We start from the raw sequence: 15,129 nt of genomic DNA, 5'->3' as shown, positions 1-15,129 counted from the left end.
TTGCAAAGAAAAATTTGCAACAGATGCAATCAATGGCTAGTAAACTTAATATATAAATACTGCTACAAATCAGTATAAAAGCCCAACAATTTATTTTTTTAAAGATTTATTTATTTATTTATTCATAAGAGACACAGAGAGAGGCTCCAAGGCTTGAACTCAACCCTGAGATCAAGACCTGAGCTAAAATCAAGAGTAGGACACTTAACCAAATGAGCCACCTAAGTGCTCCTAAAAATAGGGATCATTTGATTTTATACAGTAAAATACTTCAAATTACTGCCAAGCAACCTTTGAAAGCAGATTTGTTTATTATGAATAATACAAAAGGGTTTTTTAGAATCATGGACATATAGTGCAATGATAGCCATGTATAATACATAGTAGAAAAATATGCTTTCTGAACTATTATTAATTGGTCTGCTGAATTCACGATAACCAAACTAAATTATGAATGTATCTTTATAACTGGATTCTAATAGATAATGGGCATAATTTAGCCAGGTACTATATAGAATGTTAGTAACGAAGCCATATATTTAATGTGTGGATTTAAATATTCTAAACAAGCTTCTTGGTTCTTTTCCTGTAAAAGGATGAGAGACTAAATATTTGAGGCTTTGCAAGCCATCAAAAGACATCAGATAATGGAAGGGATAAAAAAGGGACACTTGGGTGATTCAGTGATTGAGCGTCTGCCTTTGGCTCAGGGCATGATCTGGGGATCCGGGATCGAGTCCCACTTCGGGCTCCTTGCATGGAGCCTACTTTTCCCTCTGCCTGTGTCTCTGCCTCTCTCTCTCTCTCTCTCTCTCTCTCATAAATAAATAAAATCTAAGAAAAAGGAATGGATTAAAAAAATGCAAGACCCATGTATATGCTGCCTACGAGAGACTCATTTCAGATCAAAAGACATCTGCAGAATGAAAGTGAGGGGATGGAGATCATGCCAATGGATGTCAAAAGAAAGCTGGGGGTGTGCCTGGATGGCTCAGTCAGTTATGTGTCTGCCTTCAGCTCAGGTCATGATCCCAGGGTCCTAGGATCCATGCTAAGCTCCCTGCTCAACAGGGAATCTGCTTCTCCCTCTGCCTAACCACCCCTCCCCCAGCTCATGCTCTCTCTGTCTTCTCAAATAAACAAATAAAATCCTTTAAAAAAAGTTCTAAAAACTGCAGTTGCAATACTTATTTTGGAAAAAATAGACTTTAAAAAAAGACTTAAGAGACAAAGGACACTTTATAATAATAATTGGGACAATCCAGCAAGAAGATAGAACAATTATAAATATTTATGCACCTAACATGGGAGCACCTAAATACATAAAGCAGTTAATAACAAACATAAAGGAGCTAATGGACAGTGATACAATAATAGTAGGGGACTTTAACACCCCGCTTACATCAATGGACAGATAATCCATACAGAAAGTCAAAAAGGAAACAGGGGCTTTGAATGACACACTGGACCAGATGGATTTAACAGATATATTCAGACCATTCAATACTAAAACAGCAAAATACACATTCTTTTCAAGTGTACATGGAACATTCTTCAGAATAGATCATATTAGCCCACAAAACCAGCCTCAACATTTTTCTAGATATGTCTCCTGAACCAAAGGAAATAAAAGCAAAAATAAACCATTGGAACTACATCAAAATAAAAAACTACATAGCAAAGGAAACAACCAACAAAACCAAAAGGCAACCTAGTGAATGGGGCCAGATATTTGCAAATGACATATTGGATAAAAGGTTAGTATCCAAAACATGTAAAGAACTTACGAAACTCCACACCAAAAACCCCACACCAAATAATACAATTAAAAAATGGACAGAAGACATGAACAGACATTTCTCCAAAGAAGACATACAGATGGCCAATAGACACTTAGAAAGATGCTCAACATCACTTATTATGAGGTAAATGCAAATCAAAACTATAATAAAATATCTCCTCACACCAGTCAAAATGGCTAAAATCAACAACACAAGAAACAACAAATGTTGGTGAAGATATGGAGAAAAAGGAGCACTCATGCACTGTTGGTGGGAATGCAAGCTAGTGCAGCCATTATGGAAGAAGTATGGAGGTTCCTCAAAAAAATTAAAAATAGAACTACTGTATGATCTGGTAATTGCCCTACTGGGTATTTATCTAAAGAATATGAAAACATTAATTCAAAGGGATGTACGCATTCCTATGTTTATTGTGGCATTATTTACAATAGCCAAAGTATGCAAGTGGCCCAAGTGTCCATGGATAGAGGAATAGATAAAGAAGAAGTGCTCGTGTGCACATACACACACACAGACACACACACACACACACTGGAATAGTATTCAGCCATAAAAAAGAATTAAATCTTGCCATTTGCAATGATGTGGATGAAGCTAGAGAGTATAATGCTAAGCAAAATAAGCCAGTCAGAGAAAGACAAATACCAAATGATTTCACTCATATATGGAATTAGGAAACAAAACAAATGAACAAAGGAAAGAAACAAAAGACAAACCAGGAAACCAGAACTCTTAACTATAAAGAACAAACTGATGGTTACCAGAGGAGAGGTTGTGGGGGGATGGGTTAAATATTGAAGGGAATTAAGAGCACACTTATTCTTTTTTTTTAAGATTTTATTTATTTACCTGACACACACACACACACAGAGCACAAGCAGGGGGAGTAGCAGGCAGAGGAAGAGGGAGAAGTAGACTCCCCACTGAGCAAGGAGCCCAACATAGGGCTTGATCCCAGTATCCTGGGATCATGACCTGAGCCAAAGGTAGATGCCTAGCTGGCTGAGTCACGCAGGCATCCCAAGAGTACACTTATCTTGATATGTATCTTGATATGTACTGAGTAATATGTGGAACTGTTGAATCACTATATTGTACACCTAAAACTAGTATATCACTGTATGTTAACTACACTCAAAATAAAAAAATATAAATATCAATGTGACTCATTATGTATTTTATGATTAAAAAAGTATTTATTTTCTAGCTCTGTTTGTGGAAAAGACTTGGAAGCAAAATCAATGCAGTGGCATTGAGCATTCCCTGGGTCTGGATGGGAACCTATACATACCATTACTTACTAAAAGCAATGAGGGAGTGATTTTATGACTGTAGTAGGAAGTGTATAAAATGATATTGGACCATCATGTTATTCCAGCTAGCTAGGAAGCTTTCAAAGACTACTATAGTCATGTCAAAAAGAACTCAGAAACCAACTGAAGAAGTTTCCACTGGTGAAAGATAGGACAATTTGAGCATCATTAGGGATAACTGCGATGGATCAAAGCACCCCAAATATATTTAAATCCAAGAGTTCATATTGATATAAAAACAACCCTTATGTCACATTTGGAGATGCTCATAAACCACTTCATTAACTGAAGATTTGCTTAAATAAAGGGGAGGAACCAAACATTTATTCTGCTTTTCTTGTATGATTTTTGACCAAAGATAACTGAATAGTTGACGAGATAAAGCTTTTCTCTATAAAAGTACTTTCTTAACAAGCAAAGAAGAGTGATAGAATATAATTATTTTGCAGACTATTTTGACTTAGTGTAACTAGGCAATAACCACCAATTACTAATAAAATCACAAAAAATGACAACCCAACATCCCAAACCAGTGAAAGCACATTGGTTACAAAATCTCTGTAGCATAAATGACATAAGTGACAAAAAGTTGAATCAAACTTATCAATAGATCTAACCACCAATTGACCAGAAATGTAGAAAACAGAGGAACGTGTAAACTAACACTATGTTATAAACTAACAAATGAATTTCCAAATACAAATTCATTCCAAATACATTAATTTGGAATTTCTTCAAGACTATCTCTTTTCATCAATGAATACATGCAAGGAGGGATAAAAGAGGTGGATAAGGAATACATAGATTAAGAAATTTTTTTAATAATAAATTTATTTTTTATTGGTGTTCAATTTGCCAACATACAGAACAATACCCAGTGCTCATCCCATCAAGTGCCCCCCTCAGTGCCCACCACCCACTCACCCCCACCCCTCGCCTTCCTCCCCTTCTACCACCCCCAGTTCGCTTCCCAGAGTTAGGAGTCTTTATGTTCTGTCTCCCTTTCTGATATTTCCCACCCACTTCTTCTCCTTTCCCTTCTATTCCCTTTCACTATTATTTATATTAAGAAATTTAAGAAAGATATCAACCAAGTATAACATGTGAGACTTATTTGTATCTTTATTCACACAATTCATTTAAAAATGTATGATACTGATTCCACACAAATCTTAAAATAATTTGTTCCAATTCTCTGAAGAAAGTCCATGGTATTTTGATAGGAATTGCATTAAACGTGTAAATTGCTCTGGGTAACATTGACATTTTCACAATATTAATTCTTCCAATCCACGAGCATGGAATATTTTTCCATCTCTTTGTGTCTTCCTCAATTTCTTTCAGAAGTGTTCTGTAGTTTTTAGGGTATAGATCCTTTACCTCTTTGGTTAGGTTTATTCCTAGGTACCTTATGCTTTTGGGTGCATTTGTCAATGGGATTGACTCCTTAATTTCTCTTTCTTCAGTCTCATTGTTAGTGTATAGAAATGCCACTGACTTCTGGGCATTGATTTTGTATCCTGCCACACTGCCGAATTGCTATATGAGTTCTAGCAATCTTGGGGTGGAGTCTTTTGGGTTTTCTATGTAGAGTATCATGTCTTCAGCGAAGAGGGAGAGTTTGATTTCTTCTTTGCCAATTTGAATGCCTTTTATGATGGGATGAGCACTGGGTGTTATTCTATATGTTGGCAAATTCAACACCAATAAAAAATAAATTTAAATTAAAAAAATAAAATAAAAATGTATGATACTATTGGGGACATTTGAACACTGGATACTTGCTGATAATCTGGAATTGTAAAATTTTTAGGTGTGGTAATGATCTTACCGTCATTATTTTCAAAGGTGTTCTTATTTAGGGAGTAACTTTAACGTTTAACTAAGAAGAAATTATAGGGTGTCTGGAATTTGCTTTGAAATAGTCCAGGGGAAAGAAGGCATGTATATAGAAAAAAGTTCATACCTTGTATTTAGTTGTTATGTCTCAAGTCATAAAAATTTCTTCCCTTTTAATTTTATTTTTAAAAAGGATTTTATTTATTCATGAGATACACACACAGAGAGAGGCAGAGACATAGGCAGAGGGATAAGCAGGCCCCCTGTGGGGACCCTGATGCAGGACTCGATCCCAGAACCCTGGGATCACGACCTGAACCAAAGGCAAATGCTCAGCCACTGAGCCACCCAGGTGCCCCATTCCTCTCTTTTCATCCTAATTTCAGGATGCCTTTTCTCTCCTTTTTTTCTTAATTAGTTCTGCTACATGTTTATCTTACTAAATTTTTCAAAGAATCAGAACAAGCTCATTTTTCTTTAAAATATTTTTTATGATGGATAATCTCAAACATACATCAAATTGGAGAATATAGTACAATGACTCCACTTTGCACTTACCATCCACCTTCAACAAGTAACCTTTTGCCATACTTTGAACTGTTTTAAAAAAATACTTTAATTTGAAATCATTTTAGATTTACAAAAAAGGTGCAAAGATAGTAGGAAGTGATTCTATACATCCCCTTACACAATTTCCCCCATTATTAAGATTTTACATTTCCATGACATATTTTTCAAAAACAAAGAAACCAACAGTGATACATAGCTATTAACAAAACTCTAAACTTTATTTGGTTTTCACCAGTTTTTCCATTAATGTCCTTTTTCTGTTCTAGAATTCAACCCAGGTACCATACTGGATTTAGTTGCCATTATCCTCAGTTTCCTGTGTTCTGTGACAGTTTCTCACTCCCTTCTCATTTTTATGACCTTGACAGTCTTGAGAAGTATGCCCAGATATCCTGTAGAATGTCCTCCAATCTGGGTATGTCTGATGTTTTTCTCTCGATTAGACAAGATGATAAATATGAGGAGAGGGATAACAGTAGAAGGCATTTTTGGCATGGTGACTCTTTAGACACTATCCTGCATCCCTCCATCTTGGAAGGATACTCAAGTTCTGCCCTGTGCAGATGGGAAAGGACAAGAACTAGTTGGCTCCAGCACCTCCTGGTTAGGGTAAGTTGAAGTAGACCAACATCAAAAATCTCTCCTATCGAGATTTTGTAAAACCACGATATTCTAGTGCTTTGCAGATTGAGTAACAATTTTTTTTTATAGCAAACCAGGCCTCAATTAATAGTGCTCTGTGAAATGGTTTCTTATCTTTCTGCTCAGAAAGATATTTGTTTATCTTATCTGGCCCAGAATCAGTCCTCCCTCTCCATATAGATACTCTTGGATGTGTGCTTGTCTTTGGTACCTCATTCACTCAGCCTGTTTTGTTTTTCCAACAGAATTTAGCACCATCCAATATATAATTTATTATTAGTCTAATTTCTGCCCTTCACCAGTAGAATGTAACTTCTCCATATGTGCTGTGGTTTGTGATCATTCACTGATGAATTCTCAGTGCCTCTGTGTAGCAAGCTCTATATAGCTAGTTGAATGGATTTAATAAATGAATGAGCCAGAGATAAGGGCCTAAATACAGGCACTGGGGCTTGAAACACAGGTGTTTTGCCAGCAGGAGGAGCTCCAGGATATTTGAGGGGAATGGAACATTTCATTTGCTAGTGCTTGATGGTGCACAGAATTCTAGCCAATGCTTCCCCAGTTTAACCATGCACGGGAAATCCCTTGGGATCTGGTTTAGGATATTGCTCATTTTTATTCAGGAGGTCTGGGTTGGGACTCAAGATTCTTCATTTCTAACATGTTCCCAGGTCACACTGCTGGGTCACACAGCACACATGGATTAGTAACATTGTATGACCGTCTCCATGGTATATTAAGGCATAACAAGATCCCCAATAATTCCACAATTTTAAGTGTGTTTTTATAGAAGTGTAGTACTTAGGAGAATTTAGGCTTTGGAGACGGATAGACCTGCATTCAAATTCTGTCTCAACCACTTTCCCCCAGGCGTGTTAATAACCTTATTTGTCTTCGGTTAATAATCATCTCTATGCCCAAGTTTCCTCAGCTATTCAGTGGGAGAAATAATATGTACTTGGCAGAATTATAAGAGTTAAGTGGACAAATGCAGGTAAAGTACTCAGAATGACCTCTAGCACAAAGTGAGTCCTCAGGAAATGGCACTGTAAAATACTCAATATGAATATAGTAGAGCACTTTGCATTTTAAAAGGCTTTTCCATGTGTGGCCTGGCAGTTGCATTACCACTGGCTGATGATTGGTGATAAACAAAATAACGGATACCACTGGATCAGGGCAGGGGTGGGGGGGGGCATGAGGTTGACTAGCAGTTACATTCTCAAGCTGGAACTGTTAATCTCTTCCTCATGGACAGTAAGACTCAAGAGTTTTCTTTTCTGATGCTAAGTGAGATGTGACTACCCTGAATTCTTTTTTTTAATTAAAAAAATTTTAGTTAATTTTTTAAGAGAGAGGAAGGGGCAGAGGGAGAGGGAGAGAGAGATAATCTTAAACAGGCTCCAGACCCAGCATGGAGCCCAACGTGGGGCTTGATTTCAACACCCTGAGCCAAAATCAAGAGTCAGATGCTTAGCTGACTGAGCCACCCAGGCACCTCTCGACTACCCTGAATTCTTATGACAACAGTGTGCGACTGTGTAGGGCGAGAGGAAGAGCTCAGAATTAGTGGCAGCATCCAGGCTTATGACTATGAAATGTGGGAAGCCTAGATTCTTTTGGTTCTACTGTCTCTGTAGCCTGCCTGTCTCCTGAAAAAGACTCAGGGGAGGAAATAATGATGTCTGAGTTGGTGACAAATTTGTCACAAGTGAATAAGAATTTGATCTTTCTCCAAAAGGTAGGCACCAGGTAGACATTTCTCCTTTGCCTGGCTAGGAGTTTCCAGAAACAGACTGTAGCAATTGCTGCCTGGATTCCTGATCATGTTTTGCCAGGTCTCTGGGCTACTTGTGGGTAGGGAGGGACTACACAGAAATGCTCCCATTCAACTCCTCATCCAGGCTGACTCCTTTCCCCGGTGGATCATTCTGCTGAGTGCTGTGGTGGACACTACAGAAGGAGATAAATCTGTCTTTGTCTTAAGAAATTCACGTTCTGGGCACCTGGGTAGCTCAGTGGTTGAGCATCTGCCTTTTGTTCAGGTCATGATCCTGGGGTCCTGGGATCGAGTTCTGCATTGGACTCCCCTTGGGGAGCCTGCTTCTCCCTCTGCCTCTGTCTCTGCCTCTGTCTGTGTCTCTCATGAATAAATATATAAAATTTTTTTTAAATAAAGAAATTCGTGTTATCACCAGGGAAATAATTTTTCAGTTATTGAGTGTTTTGCTCATGTCCGATTGTTTTGGAGACTGTGCTTAATATTGGAGAAAGAGAGAAATAAGTCTGGAAGAACTCAGAGCCAAGTATTGGAAATATAAGTGAAGGCATGTGTTAGAGGTACTTTAGAGTTATGAGACTGGATACAGTAGATTGCCTTGGGAGTGAGTGTGGACACTGAGACTTAGGGTAGAAGACCCATCTAAATTCCCTCTGAGGGATGCCTGGCTGGCTCCACAGTTGAACATCTGCCTTGGGCTCAGGGTGTGATCCTGGGGTCTGGGATCAAATCCCACAATGGGCTCCCTGCATGGAGCCTACTTCTCCTTCTGCCTGTGTCTCTGCCTCTCTCTTTGTGTGTGGCTGTTGTGAATAAATAAATAAAATCTAAAAAAAAATTCCTCTGAATCAGGTCTCCATATCACAGGGCTATCATCTCAATCATCCTCCTATGAACATTAGAGAAGATGGTATCTCACTGAGACAGAATCTGTGTGGTTTTTATTTATTTATTTGAGAGAGAGAGAGAGAGAGAGAGAGAGAGAGCAGGGGGAGGGGCAGAAGAAGAAGGAGAGAGAGAATCTCATGCAGACTCCTGCTTAGTGCAGAGCCTGATGGGCTTGATCGCATGACCTTGAGATCATGACCTGAGCAGAAATCAAGAGTCAGAGCTTAACCAACTAAGCCACCCAGGCGACTCAGAATCTGTGTGGTTTTATTGGAATCAGCAGTCTTCAGGTATGCGGCTATGGACTTCCCCTGGGGAGGAGTGGGGTTGGTTGGACCTCACTCAGAGGACCCCATATGGAGATGTGACATGGAAGAGCTACAGCAATCTGGTGATAGTATGCACAAATGGCATAATTTCTTTACGTAGTCATTTGTGGAGCAAATATTCCTAAGTATCTATTGTATTCCAGGATGTGGGCTGGGACTGGGAAAACACCAGGACATGAGACAGAAATGATTCTTGCTATCATGGGGCTTGTTGTCTGACTTCCCTATGAAAATGAAGACCAGTACTTTTCATTCACTTTTTGTTTCCTCCATGGTTAAAAGGCTTGGGGTTCCTTAAATATGTATCTAAGGTTGGGCATGAGTTTCAGATATCAGAGATCCTCAGTGAACTAGGGGCACAGAATGGGTATTTGAGTTTGGGATCCTTTTGAAAGACTATATTGGATTGGTGAGAGCTTTGGTTTGCTCATTTGCCACTTTTAAAGGCAGATTTGCTCATATTTAGAACCCCTGAAAGTGAAAATGTTGGCGGTTGTTTCCTGGAAGCTCTTCTTATCCTCTGTGCAATTGTCCCACATCATATACTCTTTCTCATGAGCAGGACATCAACCATGCAAGCCCATCCTAATCTCAGTGAGAGACCTATTTATGTTCTTTAAATTTAACATTTTCATATGGGCTCTTAATTGATTTCTCCCTACTGGAGATTTCTGACAATAACTTCTTTTTGTTAATATTAATCTCAATTGTCATAGAATCATTGTTAATAAATTACCTAAAATGTCTACACCTTATCCCTGTAATTGCCAATATGCCCATACAGCTAAAGTTCTCAGAGTCTGCCTTTGCACATGATGGTATTTTTTCCCAATTTAGGGTCTGTATTTGGAAGAAATCTATATTGGCCATACTGACTTTTTTTTCTGTATGTTACATTCCCATGACTTATTTATAACTGGAAGTTTATCCTTTTTGACCCCTGTACTGACTTTTAAATATTCATTTTGGCATTTCTTTCTCCATGTTTTAAATATTTGTCAGGTTTGTTTTATATTGAGGCTCTACTCAAGCACCCAGGGTCAACCTCACAGCAGGACATATTTAGGAACTAGCCACGCAATGACCTGAACATGCTAAGAGTCATATGGGGGTGATTCTTTGCCCTTTACATTAAGAGAATACTGGAAAAGCCTTGAAGAATGAAGGCTTCATATGAAGAAGAATTCATATGTGGTAGCCCCCCTTAAAGATCCCCAGGTGCTAATCCCTAACACCTGTGAATGTTACCTTATATGGCAAAAAAGAACTTTGCACATGTGATTAAGTTAAGAATCTTGGGATAGAGAGAATATACTGGATTATTCATGTGGGCTTGAAATGTAATGACCAATGTCTTTATATGAGGGAAGCTGAGGGAAATTTAACTATAGAAGAGGTGAGGGTGATGTAATGACAGAAGCAGGCACTGAAGATGAAGGATGAAATCCACAAGCCAAGAAATACAGGCAGCCACTACAAGTTGAAAAAGGTAAGGAAATAGATTCTCCCCTCAGAGCTTCCAGAAAACACTAGCACTGCCAAAACCTTGACTTTAGCCTAGTGAAACTGAGTTCAGACTTCTGACCCCCACACCTGTAAGGTAATAAATTTGTGTTTGTTTTAAGCCATTAATTTTGTGGTAATTTGTGAAAGAGGCAACAGGAAACTAATACACCATCTAAGAACTGGGAAAGTCATTTAAGCAAGTAGAATTCACTCAGGAGAAACCAGGAAACATATTATGAATCTTATAAGCATAGCTCCAAACACATTTTTCACTGAAAATTCACATATGTATTTCCATTAATTTGACTCAGATATAGAATGTTTAAAAAATAATTCAGCCTTAGGCAATGATAAAATCTCTGCATAAAAATAATGAGCATGATAGAGCCTTATTGCAGAAGAATTACCATTTCAACTTGGAGAAAAAACTTAAGGCAGGAGCCATATACATGCACAGAAAATCATTGAAACTATTCACAAACATTTATGTGGCTATAGATGCTTGAAAGCTCAAAAAGCCATTACAAGAATAGACATAAACAACTTAAAAATCAGAACAGATAAAATGGAATGAGAGAAAATTAAGAACAAATGATTGGTCTAAAAAAGGCTAGAAATAGGGATGACATATTTAGCATAGTGGAATGTGGACAGGATGCTCACTTGTGGCTAATTATGTAGGGTCAGGTGCTCCAAGTCTCCTCCTTATTGCCACCCCCCATGAGCTATGCCCCATAAGCCCTGGGAAAGACTGGACAGGATCATGCCCTAATTGGGTCCTGAGGTACTCACATTTACATCCTTGACCTCTTTGCCATTTTCTTTTTTTCCTTCCTTTTAAGATTTATTTAGTTATGAGAGAGAGAGAGAGAGAGAGAGCAAGCAGGAGAAGCAGAAGGAGAGGGAAAGAGAATCCCAAGCAGACTCTGCACTGAGTGGAGAGACTGATGCAGGGCTTGATCCCAGTACACTGAGATCACAACCTGAGCTGAAACTTTAGAGTCTGCTGCTTAACCGACTGTACCACCCAGGCGCTTCTCTTTTCCATTTTTTAATGTTTTCTATTATCATTGGCTGAACAAGAAACTGGGCCTTAGATCTCTTCCTGTCCAACTCATGCAATAAGAAATCACAGAGAAGCCCTGCTTTGTGGGGTGAAGAAATCTCTTCACTTTGGCACCCTATTCGGGGAGCTTATTCTGGAAAGCCCCTACTCTGTTTTCCTGAAATGGGCTTTAAAAAACTTGTTAACCCTTACTTATTTGTTTATTTTGCTAGGTGCCCTGTATTAGTTTCAAAGACCAACGCTAGCTTCATAACCACATTCCTTCTCAATTTGCACTTTCTTTCTCTTTCAGTGACTTCAGGTCCCCCCTGCCCCGTGGTCATAAGAAAGATGTCAAGGATGGAGTTATAGTGAATCTAGTAAATCTGAGAATTCATTCATAATAGGGAAAAAACAAGAAACAGTTCAAATTTCCATCAACTTGTGAATGTGTAGACAAATTTTGGTCTATCCACACAAAGGAATATTACTCAGCAAAGTAATAAAAATACTGACAGATACAACATGGATGAATTTCAAAAGCATTATGCTAAGTGAAAGAAATCAGACACAAAGGACTCCATCCTATATGACTCCAGATATATGGATTCCATATGACTCTGACTCCATATGCAAGACTCTGTACTGTGTGATTATCTGAAACTCTAGAACATGTAAATCTAGTCTATGGTGACAGGATTAAGGTCAGTGGTTACCTTGGGTGGGAGGCAGTGTTTAGACTAGAAGTGTCATAAGGGAGATCTCTGGGGAATATTCTATACCTTGATTTGAGTGAGTTGTCAAAAACCCATCAAACCATAACTTAATATTTGAGCATATTGTACACTTTACTGTGTATATTATCCATCAATAAAAGAAAAGTTAACAAACAAAACAAAACTTAGAACACAGGATTTACCTCAGAACAATACCAGATCATACACCTTTTCAAAGAAACGGGTCTGTTTCTCCTGAGCACATTGATGCTTTTGCAGATTCTGCTTTTCTAACTTCACACTCACAGGGATCTTCCTGTTGTCCTCTCTCTGCCTGAAGTTTCATCCGAGGGCACTGGGGCAGAGTAACAGCCACCAGAGTAGAGAGGATAGGTCAGTTTTGTTTGATGCTCTTTCCCCAGGACTACAACAATGTCTGGACCAGGATTAGGGCCATGTATATATGCTGAATGAATGATACTAGAAAGTCTCCCACAGTTACCAAGAGGTCATTTCACTTCATTGACTCTTTAAAGTGTACAGTTCCTCATGGCTTATTTGTTAGTATGCAAGAAAAATCTTTTTTTTGTTCAGGAAGTGAGGGATGTAATAGGGTTGAGAAGTGAGGACTGTTTGTTAATCTCTTCCCATGACTTCCATCTCCATTGGGTTACCAGAGGATATTTCCCAAGAGTCAGTATCCTACAGATTTTACATAAACATGCATACAAGTAACTATTTTAGCTGGTACAAACTGATCCAAAATGTACATTCCCACTGTATTTCTGATTTTTTAACTTGGGGTACAATTTACATACATTAAAATGCTCCCTTATTAGGTATACAGTGTTTTGAGTTTTTATAAATGTATAGATCCATGTACCTTCACCCTGACCAAGATATTTCTATCACTCCAGAAAGTTCCATTATGGTGTTTTCCCAGTCAATTCTCCCCATTCAATGGTAACCATTATGCTGACTTCCATCACTATGGATTGGCTTTGTTCTAGAACTTCATTTAAATAGAATCATCTACACATTTCTTCTCCCTTCCCTTATATTCCCTTTCACTATTATTTATATTCCCCAAATGAATGAGAACATATAATGTTTGTCCTTCTCTGATTGACTTACTTCACTCAGCATAATACCCTCCAGTTCCATCCACGTTGAAGCAAATGGTGGGTATTTGTCGTTTCTAATGGCTGAGGAGGAATATTCCATTGTATACATAAACCACATCTTCTTTATCCATTCAAAAATGTGTGGGAAATATCAGAAAGGGAGACAGAACATAAAGACTCCTAACTCTGGGAAAGGAACTAGGGGTGGTGGAAGGGGAGGAGGGTGGGGGGTGGGGGTGAGTGGGTGACGGGCACTGAGGGGGGCACTTGACGGGATGAGCAATGGGTGTTATTCTGTATGTTGGTAAATTGAACACCAATAAAAAATAAATTTATTATAAAAAAAGAATCATCCAGTCAAAAATAAATAAATAAATAAATAAATAAATAAATAAATAAATAGAATCATCTAGTATGTACTCTTCTTACAGGCTTCTTTCACTCAGCATACTGATTTTGAGATTCCTCTATGAAGTTGCATGTATCAGGCTTTTTTTTTTAAAGATTTTATTTATTTATTCATGATAGACAGAGAGAGAGAGAGAGAGAGAGAGAGGCAGAGACACAGGAGGAGGGAGAAGCAGGCTCCATGCTGGGAGCCCGACGCGGGACTCGATCCCGTGACTCCAGGATCACGCCCTGGGCCAAAGGCAGGCGCCAAACCACTGAGCCACCCAGGATCCCCTGTATCAGTTTTTTTTGCTCCTTTTAATTGCTGAATAGTATTTCATTGTATGAATGTACCATAGGTTGTTTATGTAGTCACCTTCTGTTGGATAGTTTGGGAGTATTATGAATAAAGTTGCTATGAATATTCATAGTACTGGTTTGGTTTCTGGAGTGGGAGCCATAAAAATCCTTCAGGAATGGTCAGTGTTTGATTTCTCCATGTCAGTTTTAGAAACCATATAGGTCAGTGATTGGCAGTCTGGGGAAACTGATGACTGGAAATCTGCTAGGGGTGTGGCAGTGGTGTGCTTGTGTTGGGCATTATTTGAAGTTCCTGTGGAAAGCAGATAAAGGCTGTCTCTTGGATGTAGTAATTTGCCATCACTGGATAAATGATATGAGAAGCCTGGGACATGCCAGTAATTGGGGACTTTGAAGTGTCCTCTGGCAGTCCCCATAGTCCAGCCACAGGTGGCTTCTTCTGGTCAGTAAATGATTGGCAGCTAGAGGAATCAAAGGCATGGTCCCAGGGCTCGGGACCCGAGGTGAACAAAGACCAACAGTCCTGAGTTGGTCAGCCACTGGGGGATCCATGTCTAGTTTCCAGTGTCCAAGAAGGGGGTGGGGACAATGAGTTTGAGTTTTCATCTTTGTCAGAAGAGGCAGGGCCATGTGGATGGCCCTGGATGTGCACCAAAATGCGCAGAAGCTCAGCTGATGCACAGGAGATGTTGTCACTCCTCAGCCAGAGTGCTTTGAAGATGAGAGAAAATAGAAATAAAGTATATTGGGGACTGACCCTGTGTAGGATTCAGTATCACAGAGTGTGGACCCTTTGGCATCCACTGGACTTGTCTTAAATATTTCCCTATCCTTCCATTTGCTAGCAGTGTGACCTTGGGG

Source organism: Canis lupus, chromosome X (assembly GCF_048164855.1).
Source record: "Canis lupus baileyi chromosome X, mCanLup2.hap1, whole genome shotgun sequence".
Lineage (NCBI taxonomy): Eukaryota > Metazoa > Chordata > Mammalia > Carnivora > Canidae > Canis > Canis lupus.
Note: the sequence above shows the minus strand (reverse complement) of the source record.